The 17928-nt window shown below is 27.2% G+C and overlaps 1 non-coding gene across 1 annotated transcript; it reads right to left on the bottom strand.

Annotated features, from left to right (window-relative positions):
• Positions 1-1580: 1580 nt before the first annotated feature.
• On the bottom strand, positions 1581-1687 carry LOC127077892 (small nucleolar RNA R71). Its single transcript, XR_007787657.1, has one exon. It is a non-coding gene; the product is annotated as a small nucleolar RNA R71 (small nucleolar RNA).
• Between the last annotated feature and the right edge of the window lie 16241 nt (positions 1688-17928).

Genomic DNA, 17928 nt, shown 5'->3' with positions numbered 1-17928 from the left:
TCGCACTCGCACTACTTTTATTTATTTCTCGCACTCGCACTACTTTGTTTATTTCCCGCACTTGCACTACTTTTATTTATTTCTCGCACTCGCACTACTTTTATTTATTTCTCGCACTCGCACTACTTTTGTTTATTTCCCGCACTCCCACTACTTTCATTTATTTCCCGCACTCGCACTACTTTTATTTACTTTCCGCACTCGCACTACTTTTATTTAAATTAAAATGCACCTTTACTTTACCATGTCTAGCTAAACCTATAAAGGTTAGAATGTAAGGATCATAATTAGACCGATAATCCGTACAATTGTTCGTAGAGACACTTAAGGGCTATTTTGATTTTCAACTTAAGTTTTCCCGCACTTAATTTCTGTTGGGTAAGATCGAAAGTCGTCCAACGTCCTTTTAAACTTAGTTGTTTTTAACTATTTCAAATACAGCGAAAGCGCTTTGTTTAGTTCATTAGGAGTTTTTAACTTAAGAAGAAAAGTGATTTTAAAACTATTTTCGGACGCGTTTATAAGTTTAGAGTCTGGTTCGTGAGAACCTCTTTTGGTTAAGAAATCCAGGTCAAAATACTTTTCAACTTAGTCAAGATACTATATTTCTTAAAAATAGGTTTACTACTCTAACGCAATGCGCGCCTTTTTATAAGTGACAATAAGAGGGTTTGATTAGGGAGTACAACTCGGTTCTGAATACGCGAAAGCGACAGTTCCCGTTAAATTAGTTCTTTTCAAAGTAGGAAACACTTCCCATAAGTAGTTCTATTAGCAAGTACTTGGATTATTAATTGATTATGTGAATTACATTCGAGCCTGTCTTTATTAATTGAATTTTATTTAATACTTTATTTTTCATTGTACACTCTAAAAACCCCTATTTCGATTACCTTAGATAAACACCGTAACAATAGATAACGATAGATTAACACTTGGTCTTTGTGGATTCGACAATCTTTTATATTACTCTGACGCGTTCGTATACTTGCGAAAAACACGCATCAAGTTTTTGGCGCCGTTGTCGGGGACCAATTTCATCAAATTTCGTACCCTGTTGTTATATCGTTTAGACTTAGGTTATTACCCGCCGGTCAATGCGAAGAACTCGCAGCACTGGAAGTTTAGTATACCCTCTGGCGAAACCTGAACGTTACGCTCGCGCATGTTTATTTTTCCACAGAATTAGGAGAGTTATGGCTGAAGATCAAAACCAAAGACCTCTTAAGGATTTCTCCCAACCATCCAACGAAGAACCTAGTTCTAGTATAGTAAACCCAACCATCCCAGCTAATAATTTCGAACTTAAACCCTCCCTATTGTAACTAGTGCAACATAGACAATTCGCAGGTCTCGCTACTGAGAATCCAAACCAACATTTAGAAATCTTTCTCCAATTAGCAGACACTTTTAAAACCAATGGAGCTTCTTCTGAGGCGATCCGTTTAAGATTATTCCCCTTCTCCCTCGGAGATAAAGCCCTATCTTGGTTAGATTCCCTTCCACCCAATTCCATTACGACTTGAGACAACCTTAGAAGAGTATTCCTTGCTAGATACTTTCACCCAAGTAAGACCGCTGTTCTTCGAAACCATATAACTAGATTCACCCAGAACCAAGGAGAATCGTTGTTCGAAGCTTGAGAGAGATATAAAGAGTTGTTAAGAGCATGCCCACATCATGGTTTAGAAAATTGGTTAATCATTCAGACCTTCTATAATGGACTTAACTATAACACTAAGACGACCATCGATGCTGCCGCATGCGGTGCACTGATGAACAAACCTTATCCTGAAGCTAGTGCCCTCATCAAAGATATGGCTCAAAACCATCAATCATGGGGAGTCGAACGAGCAACAGTTGAGAAAAAGGAAGTCCAAGGAGGAGTACATGAATTAAGCTCTATAGACATGATGCAAGCTAAAATGGATGCGTTAGCCCTTAAGGTCAAGCATATGTGCATAAACTCGAATACTGCAGCTGCAGTTTCGTCGGATTGTGAGATATGTGGAACCAAAGGACACTAATCTGCAGAATGCAGTATATTAAATGAAACCCACTCTGAGCAAGTGAACTACACCAAAGGGAACCCATATTCTAATACCTATAACCCTGGATGGAGGAATCACCTGAACTTCTCCTATAAGAACAATAACCCTATCTAAAATAATACACCTCCGAGACAAACAGGTTACCAAGCCCCAAGACCAAATCAACCTATGCAACCCGTACCACCAAAGTCGAGCCTTGAGAAAATTATGGAAAATTTTATCACTGCTCAAACCCAACAAAACAAAGAGTTCATGAACCAAAACATTCACGTTAACGAACTGATTACCCAGTTAGGAACCAAGGTTGACCAAATAGTTACTCATATTAAGATGCTTGAAACCCAGATCTCTCAGGTAGCTTTAAATCAAGCCCCTAGACCACACCTGGAGGACAGTTCCCTGGACAACCACAACAGAATCCGCGAGGGCAAGCCAATGCATTACCCTACAAAGTGGGAACGCTTATGGTGAGCCACCAAACCCAAGATTGAGTGAACCCAAAACTTCTAAGGAATATACCGAACCCACGGACGAAGTAAAGAAACCAGAGGAGTCTGAAAACCAGGAAGGTCAAGAAAAAGGAGAAAAATCTAAAGATAAAACCTATGTACCACCCCCGCCATATAAACCATCGATACCATATCCGCAAAGACTCAAACAAACCCAGATCAATAACCAGTATCAGAAATTCATTAAGGTTATAGAAAAACTTCATGTAGAAATCCCTTTCACATAAGCCATCACCCAAATACCTTCTTATGCAAAGTTTCTCAAAGACATCCTTACCAATAAACATAGACTAGACGGTCCGAAGCCCTTGGAGTGCAATTCTATTTCCGAGAATAAGTTAGCCAAAAAGGATAAAGATCCTGGAAATTTCTCCATTCCTTGTCTTTTGGGAAGTCATGTCATTGAATAACTGTTCGCCTAATTTATAGTAAACATATTAAACTTGTGTTTATTTTTCCTCAAAAGATGGAATAAATATCAAATATAGATATTCAAGATTTTTAAATTGAAGAATATATTTTGTTATCAATATACTTCTTTTTTAAATAAATAACTCATTAGTTATTAATAGTATTTAATCAATAACGAAATTATATATATATATATATATATATATATATATATATATATATATATATATATATATATATATATATATATATATATATATATATATATATATATATATATATATATATATATATATATATATTATTGAAACATAAGTAGAAATAAATTATATTTATTATTAAAATTTATAGGAAAGTTTTTAAGTAATTGAGGGTATCCATTTTTTGTTTAAATATATAAAAATAATTTTACCTTAAATGATTACATTACTGAATTAACAAATGCTTGTGATGTGTATATATAGGTGTGCTCTTTATTTACATTGTCTCAATAATTTAAGATTTTCATTTGAAAATATTGTTTTATAAAGAAGAATATATCATGATGAAGTCTGGAAGCATTCTTCTAATGGTTGTAGCCTTGTTTGTTCTCTTGACCTCTACCTTCGGATCTCGTATTCCTATTGCAGGTACATCTATCATAACATAACACAAATATGTTCTAATTCTAAATGACGATTTCATACATATTTATGTTTGTGTCAAACATGTAGATATCACTTTTTGTCCAAGACATTTGGATTTGTCGGGTAAATGCAGCAATTCCCGCAACTGCGGTGAAGACCTCAACGCCGCACTTGGAGCAAGCGCTATGGTTCATGGATGTTCTTGTCAAGATCTTTCTTCAAATCAACATCGTTGTACATGTTTAGCTGTTTGCCAGTAGTCATACACGTGAAGTAAATTTTGCATTAAACACATTTCAGTGTTGAAATATTTGTCCTAACGATTAATCAATAATAAAATAGAATAATATTGTCACCTTTCAACTTACGTGTTGCTATAGTTTAAGTTTTTTGTTTGGTTTTTTCATTCATTTTTATGTGCATTTTAATAATTATTATTTTGATAGAATAAATTTGTATTTTTGTATTTTTGTATTTAAAATTAAAAAAACCATAATTTTTTGTCTAGGTCGTGAATCTTAAAAGGCAAAAAAATCTATTTTGCTCAAATAATCCATAACAAAGTACTCTCAATCCACTAGCCCAATTATCTAAGTTGTTTGTAATATGCATCACAAATATATATCGGAAATAACAATGAAAATAATTAATTTTATACTTTTATTATAATTAGTGCATAATTTCAGAGACAATACTTCTTTATTTAGTTCTTAACTAGTACCCTTAGGGCACAAGTTAGCATTGCCAATATTTAATATACTATTTTATTATTAATTGATAATTAAAATAATAATATTTGAGATTTGTATTTCTCAAAAAATTATTAAATATACTATTTAATATTTCAATTATGAATATTTTAACTAGTCATATTTGATATACATATTTCTCACAATATTTTAACTATTTTATATTTCAACTATTAATATTTAATATACTATTTAATATTTCAATTATTAATATTTAATAAACTATTTGATTGTTAACTGATAGATAAAATAGTAACATTTGAAATACGCATTTCTCATAACATTATTAATATACTATTTAATATTTCAGTTATAAATATTATATATACTATTTTATTATTAATTTATTCAACAATTCAACTATTTAATACATATTTATCATAATATCATTAAATATTGACTAAATACTTAATAAACTGATTAATAGTTAAGATATTAAATAATTGAAATATTTTATAAACTAATTAGTTTATAAATGAAATAATTGGATTGTTAATAGTTGAAGTATTAAATAATTGAAATATTTTAGAAACTTATGATTTAATAAACTAAATAATTTAAATATTAATAGTTGAAATTTTAAATAATTGAAAAACTTTATAAGCTTTTTATTTAATAAACTAAATAATTTAAATATTAATAGTTGAAATATTAAATAATTAAAATACTTTATAAGCTTTTTATTTAATAAACTAAATAATTTAAATATTAATAGTTGAAATATTAAATAACTGAAATATTTTATAAAATTATTTTTTAATAAAATAAATCATTTAAATATTAATACTTGAAAAATTAAATAACTTTAATATTTTATAAATTTATTATTTAATAAAATAAATAATTTGTATATTATTTGTTGAAAAATTATATAACTTAATAATTTTTTATACTTATTATTTAATAAACTAAATAATTTAATATTAATAGTTGAGATATTAAATATTATAAACATTAAAAGTTGAAAATATTTAAGCAACTAATTTCAAATAAAATTATTTGAAATATTAAATACTTTAAATGTTACACAAAGAATAAAAATTGCTTGGTGGAGATTTGCCCTCTATCTAAATAGTAAGTATAGGGTTTGAAACCCTTATGGGATCAATTTTTGAAACTTTTTACTTTTCTAATTTGATCCTCAAATAATGAAATAATTATTATTATTCTATGTTGATTTCATTAAAAATAAATAATTAAAACAAAATATCTGCCACATAAACGTCTTTTGCCACATCAACACTTTTGTAACGGAAAAGTGACTTTAAGGACTAAAACCAAACAAAATTTAACATATAAGCACTCAGACAAAAAAAAAGATACTATGACCAAATTGAAAAACATTCTAACTTATAGGTACCAAAAGACTATTTAAGTCTTTATCTTATTATTTTCCAAGACCCAAACAATAATATTTAAATGTATAAAGTATAAAAAGAAAAAATATTAATAAATAATTGAATAACTATTTACCTAATTCATAGTAAACATATTAAACTTGTGTTTATTTTTCCTCAAAAGATGGAATAAATATCAAATATAGATATTCAAGATTTTTAAATTGAAGAATATATTCTGTTATCAATATACTTCTTTTTTAAATAAATAACTCATTAGTTATTAATAGTATTTAATCAATAAAGAAATTATATATATATATATATATATATATATATATATATATATATATATATATATATATATATATATATATATATATATATATTATTGAAACATAAGTAGAAATAAATTGTATTTATTATTAAAATTTATAGGAAAGTTTTTATGTAATTGAGGGTATCCATTTTTTGTTTAAACTAGTAAAGGACCCGTGCGTTCGCACGGGTCGCGCAAGTGCAATAATTTATTTAAAAAAATTAAAATATAATAAATTTTTTGTTTATATATATATATATATATATATATATATATATATATATATATATATATATATATATATATATATATATATATATATATATATGGTTGGATCAACGTACACAAATTTATTGCATAAGAGTTTTTTTTAATGTAATGGATGTTAAATGATCAATAAATGGGTTCAAAAAATTTCCACAAATAACTTTTTCCAGTTTTGGACATAATAAAGTAAAACATTATTAATTTATAGTAATATAATTTGCTTAATTTTTTTGTATACTATATTAAGGAAATAATCAAAAAATATAATACAAAAATATTTTTACAATTTATTGGTATATTGATATATAATAAACATTCCATTGTTAATGTTATGAATAAACATTCCATTTATCATTGAGATTTTGGACATAAGAAATAAAAATATATTTATTTAGTAATGGATGAAATTTTCCAATCTGTTACTAATTTGAGGTATAAAAGCGCAAATATTAACCTTCATAATAAATGATTATTTAACCAAAATACATAAACCATGTAAAAGAAATACTAGAACCTCATTTGTTTTAAAATATAGTAATGAATACTACCAAATGTTGAAATTAATTGCGATTGATACAGTAAGGTTTAATGCAACAAAAGATATTGAAACAAAAGGTTCACAATTTTAGTTAAAATTGTGAGAAATAAGTCCAGCAACAAAAATGGTTTAACTTCGTACAATTCTTTGGTCCTTAAAAAATTGGGTTTATACAAAACCTGCCCGCAACCTTTTAGGAAGTGATGATTCATTACCCTGTAAAAAACAATTACATCCATATAAAAAATGTTAAAACATAATGTATATTTTATACAACTCATTCAATAAAATTCTAATAATAAACAACGACATTTCTTGATATAATATAACTAATGAAAAACTTACGTTCTATAAGTTTTCAAAAACTTCTTTGAACATGACGTTTGTTGTAGAATTCAATGGATGGTTATCCTTGTCATGGATTAATATCTTAAGCCCGTATTTGCTTTTGACCCTTGATATTGCAACATATAGTTGACCATGACTAAATACACTTCTAGGCAAATACAATCCAACATAATCCAATGACTGACCTTGAGATTTGTTAATTGTCATAGCATAACATATAGTTATGGGAAATTGCCTTCTAGTCATTTTGAATTGCCACGGAGATTGTGTTGGAGTCATATCCATTCTTGGAATATAGATAACCCCTCCAATATTCTTTCCAGATATAATCTTTGCCTCGATAACGTGGTTTGTCAATTTTGCAACTATAAGCCTTGTTCCATTGCAAAGACCTTCAGGTTGATCAATGTTTCGAAGCAACATAATAGGGGTCTCAATCTTCAATTTAATCTTGTGGTTAGGTAGACCGGAAGTTGTAAGTGTATTCAAAATTTTTGGGGTCAAAACATCAAAAGCTTCATTTCCTTCACCGTCAAAAGTGTCTACAGAATCTGAACTTAAATATTCCTTTTCTTCACCTTTCGGATTTTTTTTGAAATTTTATTATTATAAATCTATGTTAGTACATATAAATATATGAATGTATCTATAAATATGTTTACAATGGATAACGCATACCTGGTATGAATCCCAAAACGTATTGATTTATGATGTCAACCGTTTCAATTGTTCCTGCCAATATAGCTCTTGATTGCAAAAATTCTGGATTCTTGTAATTGTTAAGAAAATTCGGATATGTTTCACTAACAATGGCTTCTAGTGGATCATCATAGTTAGAAATTAAGAAATCATTTGGAATAGGAATATCCGTGTAACCATCGTTAGGTTCTTCCAATTTCCCATCGCCAACTTTTAATATCCAATTAGAAAACAATTCTAATTCAGATGTACTTGAAGTATTGCCGGCTTGTTGGAGTCGCGTGTTCTTTGTAAGCTTCAGCACAACACAATGATCCCAGATGTATGATGAATTTATTGTAGAATGTATTATATCTGAACGACTGCCCCTTTGTACAACTGGTAATATTTGCCGAAAATCTCCACCAAATACAATTACTTTCCCTCCGAATAATTTGTCAGAACAATTGGAACGCCCCATTATGTCTTTAAGGGTTTTATCAAACGCTTCAAAACAAAATCTGTGTGCCATTGGAGCTTCATCCCAAATTATCAACTTTGCCATTTTTAGTAGCTCTGCACGATCACTACCTTTGTCGATATTACATGTAGAAGACTCCATTGTAGGTATTGGAATCTTGAACATTGAATGAGCCGTTCGACCTCCTGGAAGTAGTAGTGAAGCTATGCCCGATGAAGCAACAGTTAAACAAATTTGTTTCTTTGATCTTATGTAGGAAGCTAGAGTTCTCCACATGTAGGTTTTCCCTGTGCCACCGTATCCATACAAAAAAAATACGCCTCCTTGTTGATTGTTTACTGCTTCCCTTATTCGCTTGAATACACCTCTTTGCTCATCTAATTTTAAAAAAATACATAGCAAACATGCAGTGAATAAATTAATTATACATTAAAAAAAATTGTAAGATAAAATCATACTTTAAAAGTTAACTTTATAAAATTATGACAAAACTTACAAACATTTAACATATTTACCTGTAAGATTTAAGAACAAATTATTGTATTCTTGCAATTGTTCGGCTGGATTGTAACTCCGCTCTTCGTATATGAGCTTATTTCCCAACTGCTCAACCACATATCCACTTGGATAAGGCATTCCAGCAAATTCCTTTAGACTTCGGCTCTTCCTTTGAAGATTTCGTTCAATCTCAATTAATGTTAAATTCATTATCTCTTCATCCGACAACCTCAAACCTTTATACAATAGTAATTATAAGTGTAAACTATAAAACAAATTTACTTTTAAGAATCAAACAAATAAATATAATAAAAATTCACAATATAGGAAAAATAATACCTCTATTGTTTGCAATTCGCTGTTGAGCATATAGTATTCCATCAGCTAAGAGATGACATGTTTTACTCCATACATGTCTTGGCCTGTTAATGCTGCCTGATAATAACATGTGAACAAATAGTAATCTCAAATATTGACCTGAACCCCAATGATTTGCCTCTTTAATTTTGATCCATAGATTTCCCATAAATTGCAATTTATGCAATTACCCCTATTTTGCAATATAAATAAACAATATTATATGATGGGATTCAGTGATGCAAAATATATAAATTTATCAAACACATAAGTTATGAAAACAATGCGCATTACTTCAAATCTTTCAGCACAACAGAAACAACAACTTTCTTCCCCTGAGTGTTGGATTGGATATGGTTTATCTCACTAACAACACCAATAATATCTACATTAAAGTAAGGTTCATTATTGAATGTGTTTGCAAAAATATAAGTTATATAAGTTATAATAGAATTTAAATTACCTTCCAGTCTATCGGTTTTGCATTTGCCTTGAAGTATCTCACCAAAATCTATAAAGAAATATCCTTTAGGTGGAATATTTTGAAGTTCGATTGCCTTCATTGTGGTACCACCAAGAAACACAATTTTTTTTGAATGATCACATACCTTCCACTGAAAATCATTGTTATAGACACTGCCATTGTTTATAATGCAGATCATATTCTCCTTAATGACCTCTTTCCATTTCAGTAAATGGTCATGACGAATAAGGACCTGAATCTGATCACCCTAACAAAATAAAAATAATCTTCTTTTTATATGTTATACAAAAAAGCATTTTGTTGTAATTACTAACTATCATACAAAAATCTATACTTAAAAAAAGAAAAGCAATTTACCAAGGAATCCATAACAATCATCTCCAAATGTTCAATACCCTTATTATTCACAATACTCCAAACATCCATTATTCGAACAGCAAGACGCCAAGGTTCTTTTGAGTCATTGATGTCTTTCACAGAATCAACCTTTCTACTCATTTTCACTGAAAAAAAATTCAAAAATTAATGTAACTGCAAATTTAGATGACTATAAAATTACAAACCTAATAACCTGGAAAAAAAGAGTATATAAATTTGATAGAGGTGTGTGGCAAAATGCTGAAAAGGATTCAACCTTTGATGTTACACATATATAACATCGAATTGATTAGCAGCATTCTTGAAGAAGAAGGCGTGAAGACTGTTGTGTTCCCAAGGAAATTTTCGGCGTGCAAGTAATAGGAAAAGGCGTTTTTTTATGTTGTCGAGGCAAATTTATTAAATTGTAAAATGGTAGAGTTAGTTAAAATGGTATAATATTGTTAGTGATTTTGGAATAGTAGTTATGGAATATTTTGAGTTATTAATTGGGTAAATGGGATTAATAATGATGATAATAAATATTAATAAATAACAATATTAATAATAATAATAATAATATCAATTTATTCAATTAAATAAAACCCTAATTTTCATCAAACCGTTTCATATTACTTCTCCCTCTTTTCATATTCTCGGTTTGACATCTCAGAAAGACCACTTAAAAAATCAGTATATTTATTATTAAAAAAATTCATTTTGTCATTTAAAGAAAATCAAGTAACGATAATATTTGGCAGAAAAACTACAATAATAATTAATTTGATTTCAGAATATTGATTTCATTTTGGAATGATAAGATTGCAACAACAATAGAATAACGGTAATATTTATTATTAAAAAAATTCATTTTGTCATTTAAAGAAAATCAAGCAACGATAATATTTGGCAAAAAAACTACAATAATAACTAATTTGATTTCAGGATATTGATTTCATTTTGGAATGATAAGATTGCAACAACAATAAAATAACGGTAATATTTTTTAGTAGTATAAATAGGTAATTTATTTTATCACATTTTTCACTCACATCTAGTCTAAATTTGACCAATTTATTTTATTTAATTTTAATTTTTTGTGTGTACACATTTCATTTGAAAATGAACCTCAATCAACATAACACATGCTCCAATTTTATGCAAAATGATGGAAGTCCTCTTTGTATCCCAAATCAACAAAACACCCCATATTTTGGAAATCCACCTCTTATTCCAAATCCACACCATAATTCAAGATTTCAAAATTCTCTTTTTATCCCAAATCCATAAAATAATTCACCCATTGGAAATTACTCATATCATACATCACCTTACCCAATGAAAAACTCTCTTTTGATGTATTTTGATATATTTGAATCAATTTTTTAATTATATTTTATATAATATATAGTTGAATCAATTTTTATGTTGTCGAGGCAAATTTATTAAATTGTAAAATGGTAGAGTTAGTTAGAGTATTAAATAGAGTTTAGTACGAAATTACTTATAGGAACATGAAATTAGCTGTATTATGGATTGTAATTAGGGTAATTAAGAAGACATAAACTTTGAAGAAGTATTTGGTTCAATGGCTAGAATTGAAACCATTAGGCTAGTTGTTGGTAATGTAAATAACAATAATTTATCAATTTACCAAATGGATGTCAAATCAATGTTTTTGAATGGTCCTTTGGAAGAAGAGGTGTATGTGACATAACCTCTTGGTTTTATTGTGAAGAATCAGGAGTCCAAGTTCTATAGATTGGAGAAGGCATTGTATGTGTCATACCTCGAAATTTGTCATACTTTTTTTATTCAATTCGCCTAACTTATGATTTTGTTCATTTGCATACTTTTTTCTATTTGATCATCTTTTCATCGACATTTGCATATGGTAACAAATTTATGTCAAATATTCAATGATAATAGATTTAATCGGTTTAAGTGGATTTTTGAGGTGAATATTATTTGGTAATTATTCGGGTTTATTTCCCGTATTACTTGTGGTGGAGATCATCTTTTTATTTGAGATTCATGGTTATTTATGAGGTTTGCCTGAATTCAAAGAAAAGAACAAAGCTGGAATAAAAGGAAGATTTCATTCATTTATTGGAAAATACCACTTCTCAAAAGTACTAAAAGTCATGGGTTAAGCCACTCAAAATTCAAGCCAAAGTGGTAGAAAAATTAAGGCAAAGACATTAAAATTCAAGTTAATTACTAGTGACTCTTTGCCTTACATTCTAACTTGGTATTTTTGCTAAACTCCAACACCATTGGTCTCTAACTACCCTTAACTATCTATTTCTCCACAAGCCGTCAATTTACCTAATTACCCTTAACTACCATAACTTCCAAACTAACCCAAAACTTCAAAACAAACACAAAGCTCAACTTCCATTTTTTTCATTCAATCCTGGTTACTCTTAACAATTAATCCTATGGTTGAAATTGGTGATCTGCAACTTGAGCTTAAATTAATTTCTAACCATTGATAAAATCAATTAGTTGGATCACAATCCAATGGTGATAATTCACCTACCAATTCTATATAAACATGTTATTTCTCATACTTTTGACCGTAGCTAATATCACTAACCTAACTTAGAAAATTCACAATTAACCATTATTTTTCTACCATTTTTCTTCTATTCTCTCTTAATTTCTCTCTCAATATGGATCTTCTCCCTCACCCTCACTAAAGTCCATCTTCATCATCATTTAGAACTTCACATTAATGTTCTAAAATGGTGGAACTTAGCCATCAACAATTTCTATATTATCATCAACAATGATCAATCAACAATTCAAGCATTATCATAAAAAATCATCCATCAACAATTTCTACAACAATCATCATCTAAAGTTTATCAAGATTTATCAACAATCATCATCCAAGATTCATAAATTCAAGCTTATTCATCAATATTCTACATTCATGATTCATCTTCTATATTCATTCATCATCAAGAATAATTATCAAAGCTTGGAAGTTAATTGAATTAATGGAGCTTATTCTTGAAGTATTTCGGGTTTCTTTTTGGCGCTCAATTTTTCAACGCTAACCGGAGCAAATCTCCGCTCCGTCGATAATCATTTATCTCTTCCACACCCTTGCCATGAATTATTGGATGTTTGTTGGTTGATTGATTTAAGCTACTGTTTTGGATTTGCTTATTAGATAATCACTTATTTTGATATAAAACACATAAACTTGAAAATAGTGATTCTTTAATTCTTAACTATTATTAACATGTGAATATACAATTTGAATTAATTTTTCGTGTTGATCGTGAATATATAATTAGTTTTTCATTCCGATGCATAGTTTAGCTGAACCGACGCATTCTTTAATCGATTTTTTTGCCAATTTTTGTTGTTTTTCCCGTATATAATTCGTAACTTATTTCGTAATTTGAAGTATGTATTTAATTTCTTTGCGAAATTCTGATTCTAAGGATATGTTAACTCGTCTAATTCGATTTCGTTGGCCGTTATCGATTTTTTTTTAAAGCTAGTTTTTTTGGGTTTACTTGCTACTGCTATGTTTTTTCTATCACTACCACTTAGGTTAGTTTTGTTTCATATAATTTAATTTCCTCTCTACTCATTATTATTATTATCATCACCATGTTAGTGTCATTTGATATGACATAAGAAACCACCTGTTAGATACTGCAAAACCAATAGAAAACCGATGCCGCCGCCGAAGCTCTTCGTTGAGTCAAACAAGTTGTGGTCGGGCAATCCATTGTGGCAAATGAACACATTTTAATCGTTCTTTCTTTTTTTTCTCTCTCTTTCATTATTCATGTGATACTTGATGTAGTAGCTTTCTTTTACCACTGGTATGTAGTGAGTGGTGTGTAATATGCACAAAAATTCTTTGCTAGTTGAATTTTAGGTACATTGAAGAAAACATATTCAATTACTGTTTGTGTACGGCTCAAAAGAAAACAAGTCATCATGCACTTCATATCATTACTACATATATTATTATTACTATATATAGTATGGTTTTATTTTACTAGTTATAATAATACCATATATAATATTTCAATTGGCAATTAAATTAAGTGTTAGAATTAAAAAGAGAGATTATGGAGATTAGTAAAGTGTTTGAGTAATGATTGAATTAGACTTTAATTGTTCTTTGTTATTTTGAAAAACTTTGAAAACAAATGATAAATGTTTTAGAACCTATTAGATTTTAATTGGTTTTAGGTCATTAATTCATTTCTAAACATTATGATTCATCATAATTTTAACCACTCATTATATGTTAATTTAAGTTTTGGTTAATGATTCAATATGGTCCATGATTATTTTTAGCCTTTTTTTAAATTAAAAATTCATGATCCCTTAGTACTTATAATTTATAATCTTGAAATGCATGTTCCCTTAGTTTAGGGTCTTAATTAGATTTGTCTGATTCTATTTTTAGTTTATTAATTTAATAGGCTATTCTTATTCCAAATCCACACCATAATTCAAGATTTCAAAATTCTCTTTTTATCCCAAATCCATAAAATAATTCACCCATTGGAAATTACTCATATCATACATCACCTTACCCAATGAAAAACTCTCTTTTAATGTATTTTGATATATTTGAATCAATTTTTTAATTATATTTTATATAATATATAGTTGAATCAATTTTTATGTTGTCGAGGCAAATTTATTAAATTGTAAAATGGTAGAGTTAGTTAGAGTATTAAATAGAGTTTAGTACGAAATTACTTATAGGAACATGAAATTAGCTGTATTATGGATTGTAATTAGGGTAATTAAGAAGACATAAACTTTGAAGAAGTATTTGGTTCAATGGCTAGAATTGAAACCATTAGGCTAGTTGTTGGTAATGTAAATAACAATAATTTATCAATTTACCAAATGGATGTCAAATCAATGTTTTTGAATGTTCCTTTGGAAGAAGAGGTGTATGTGACATAACCTCTTGGTTTTATTGTGAAGAATCAGGAGTCCAAGTTCTATAGATTGGAGAAGGCATTGTATGTGTCATACCTCGAAATTTGACATACTTTTTTTATTCAATTCGCCTAACTTATGATTTTGTTCATTTGCATACTTTTTTCTATTTGATCATCTTAAAAGTAGATATATAAAAATAATTTTACCTTAAATGATTACATACATGTCCTCTTTATTTACGTTGTCTCATAATTTAAGATTTTCATTTGAAAATATTATTATATAAAGAAGAATATATCATGATGAAGTCTGGAAACATTCTTCTAATGGTTGTAGCCTTGTTTGTACTCTTGACCTCTACCTTCGGATCTCGTATTCCTATTGCAGGTACATCTATCATAACATAACACAAATATGTTCTAATTCTAAATGACGATTTCATACATATTTATGTTTGTGTCAAACATGTAGATATCACTTTTTGTCCAAGACATTTGGATTTGTCGGGTAAATGCAGCAATTCTCGCAACTGCGGTGAAGACCTCAACGCCGCACTTGGAGCAAGCGCTATGGTTCATGGATGTTCTTGTCAAGATCTTTCTTCAAATCAACATCGTTGTACATGTTTAGCTGTTTGCCAGTAGTCATACACGTGAAGTAAATTTTGCATTAAACACATTTTAGTGTTGAAATATTTGTCCTAACGATTAATCAATAATATAATAGAATAATATTGTCACCTTTCAACATACGTGTTGCTATAGTTTAAGTTTTTTGTTTGGTTTTTTCATTTATTTTTATGTGCATTTTAATAATTATTATTTTGATAGAATAAATTTGTATTTTTGTATTTAAAATTAAAAAAACCATAATTTTTTGTCTAGGTTGTGAATCTTAAAAGGCAAAAAAATCTATTTTGCTCAAATAATCCATAACAAAGTACTCTCAATCCACTAGCCCAATTATCTAAGTTGTTTGTAATATGCATCACAAATATATATTGAAAATAACAATGAAAATAATTAATTTTATACTTTTATTATAATTAGTGCATAATTTCCAAGACAATACTTCTTTATTTAGTTTTTAACTAGTGCCCTTAGGGCACAAGTTAGCATTACCAATATTTAATATACTATTTTATTATTAATTGATAATTAAAATAATAATATTTGAGATATGTATTTCTCAAAAAATTATTAAATATACTATTTAATATTTCAATTATGAATATTTTAACTAGTAATATTTGAAATACATATTTCTCACAATATTTTAACTATTTTATATTTCAACTATTAATATTTAATATACTATTTAATATTTCAATTATTAATATTTAATAAACTATTTTATTGTTAACTGATAGATAAAATAGTAACATCTGAAATACGCATTTCTCATAACATTATTAATATACTATTTAATATTTCAGTTATAAATATTATATATACTATTTTATTATTAATTTATTCAACAATTCAACTATTTAATACATATTTATCATAATATCATTAAATATTGATTAAATAATTAATAAACTGATTAATAGTTGAGATATTAAATAATTGAAATATTTTATAAACTAATTAGTTTATAAATGAAATAATTGGATTATTAATAGTTGAAGTATTAAATAATTGAAATATTTTAGTAACTTATGATTTAATAAACTAAATAATTTAAATATTAATAGTTGAAATATTAAATAATTGAAAAACTTTATAAGCTTTTTATTTAATAAACTAAATAATTTAAATATTAATAGTTGAAATATTAAATAATTAAAATACTTTATAAGCTTTTTATTTAATAAACTAAATAATTTAAATATTAATAGTTGAAATATTAAATAATTGAAATATTTTATAAATTTATTTTTTAATAAAATAAATCATTTAAATATTAATACTTGAAAAATTAAATAACTTTAAAATTTTATAAATTTATTATTTAATAAAATAAATAATTTGTATATTATTTGTTGAAAAATTATATAACTTAATAATTTTTTATACTTATTATTTAATAAACTAAATAATTTAATATTAATAGGTGAGATATTAAATATTATAAATATTAAAAGTTGAAAATATTTAAGCAACTAATTTCAAATAAAATTATTTGAAATATTAAATACTTTAAATGTTACGCAAAGAATAAAAATTGCTTGGTGGAGATTTGCCCTCTATCTAAATAGTAAGTATAGGGTTTGAAACCCTTATGGGATCAATTTTTGTAACTTTTTACTTTCCTAATTTGATCCTCAAATAATGAAATAATTATTATTATTCTATGTGGATTTCATTAAAAATAAATAATTAAAACAAAAAATCTGCCACATAAACGACTTTTGCCACATCAACTTTTTTGTAACGGAAAAGTGACTTTAAGGACTAAAACCAAACAAAATTTAACATATAAGCACTCAGACAAAAAAAAGATACTAGGACCAAATTGAAAAACATTCTAACTTATAGGTACCAAAAGACTATTTAAGTCTTTATCTTATTATTTTCCAAGACCCAAACAATAATATTTAAATGTATAAAGTATAAAAAGAAAAAATAATAATAAATAATTGAATAACTGTTTACCTAATTTATAGTAAACATATTAAACTTGTGTTTATTTTTCCTTAAAAGATGGAATACATATCAAATATAGATATTCAAGATTTTTAAATTGAAGAATATATTTTGTTATCAATATACTTCTTTTTTAAATAAATAACTCATTAGTTATTAATAGTATTTAATCAATAAAAAAATTATATATATATATATATATATATATATATATATATATATATATATATATATATATATATATTATTGAAACATAAGTAGAAATAAATTATATTTATTATTAAAATTTACAGGAAAGTTTTTAAGTAATTGAGGGTATCCATTTTTTGTTTAAATATATAAAAATAATTTTACCTTAAATGATTACATTACTGAATTAACCCATGCTTGTGATG

This window comes from Lathyrus oleraceus, chromosome 4, assembly GCF_024323335.1.
Source record: "Lathyrus oleraceus cultivar Zhongwan6 chromosome 4, CAAS_Psat_ZW6_1.0, whole genome shotgun sequence".
Taxonomy (NCBI): domain Eukaryota; kingdom Viridiplantae; phylum Streptophyta; class Magnoliopsida; order Fabales; family Fabaceae; genus Lathyrus; species Lathyrus oleraceus.
This window is presented reverse-complemented; position numbering and strand designations above follow the sequence as displayed.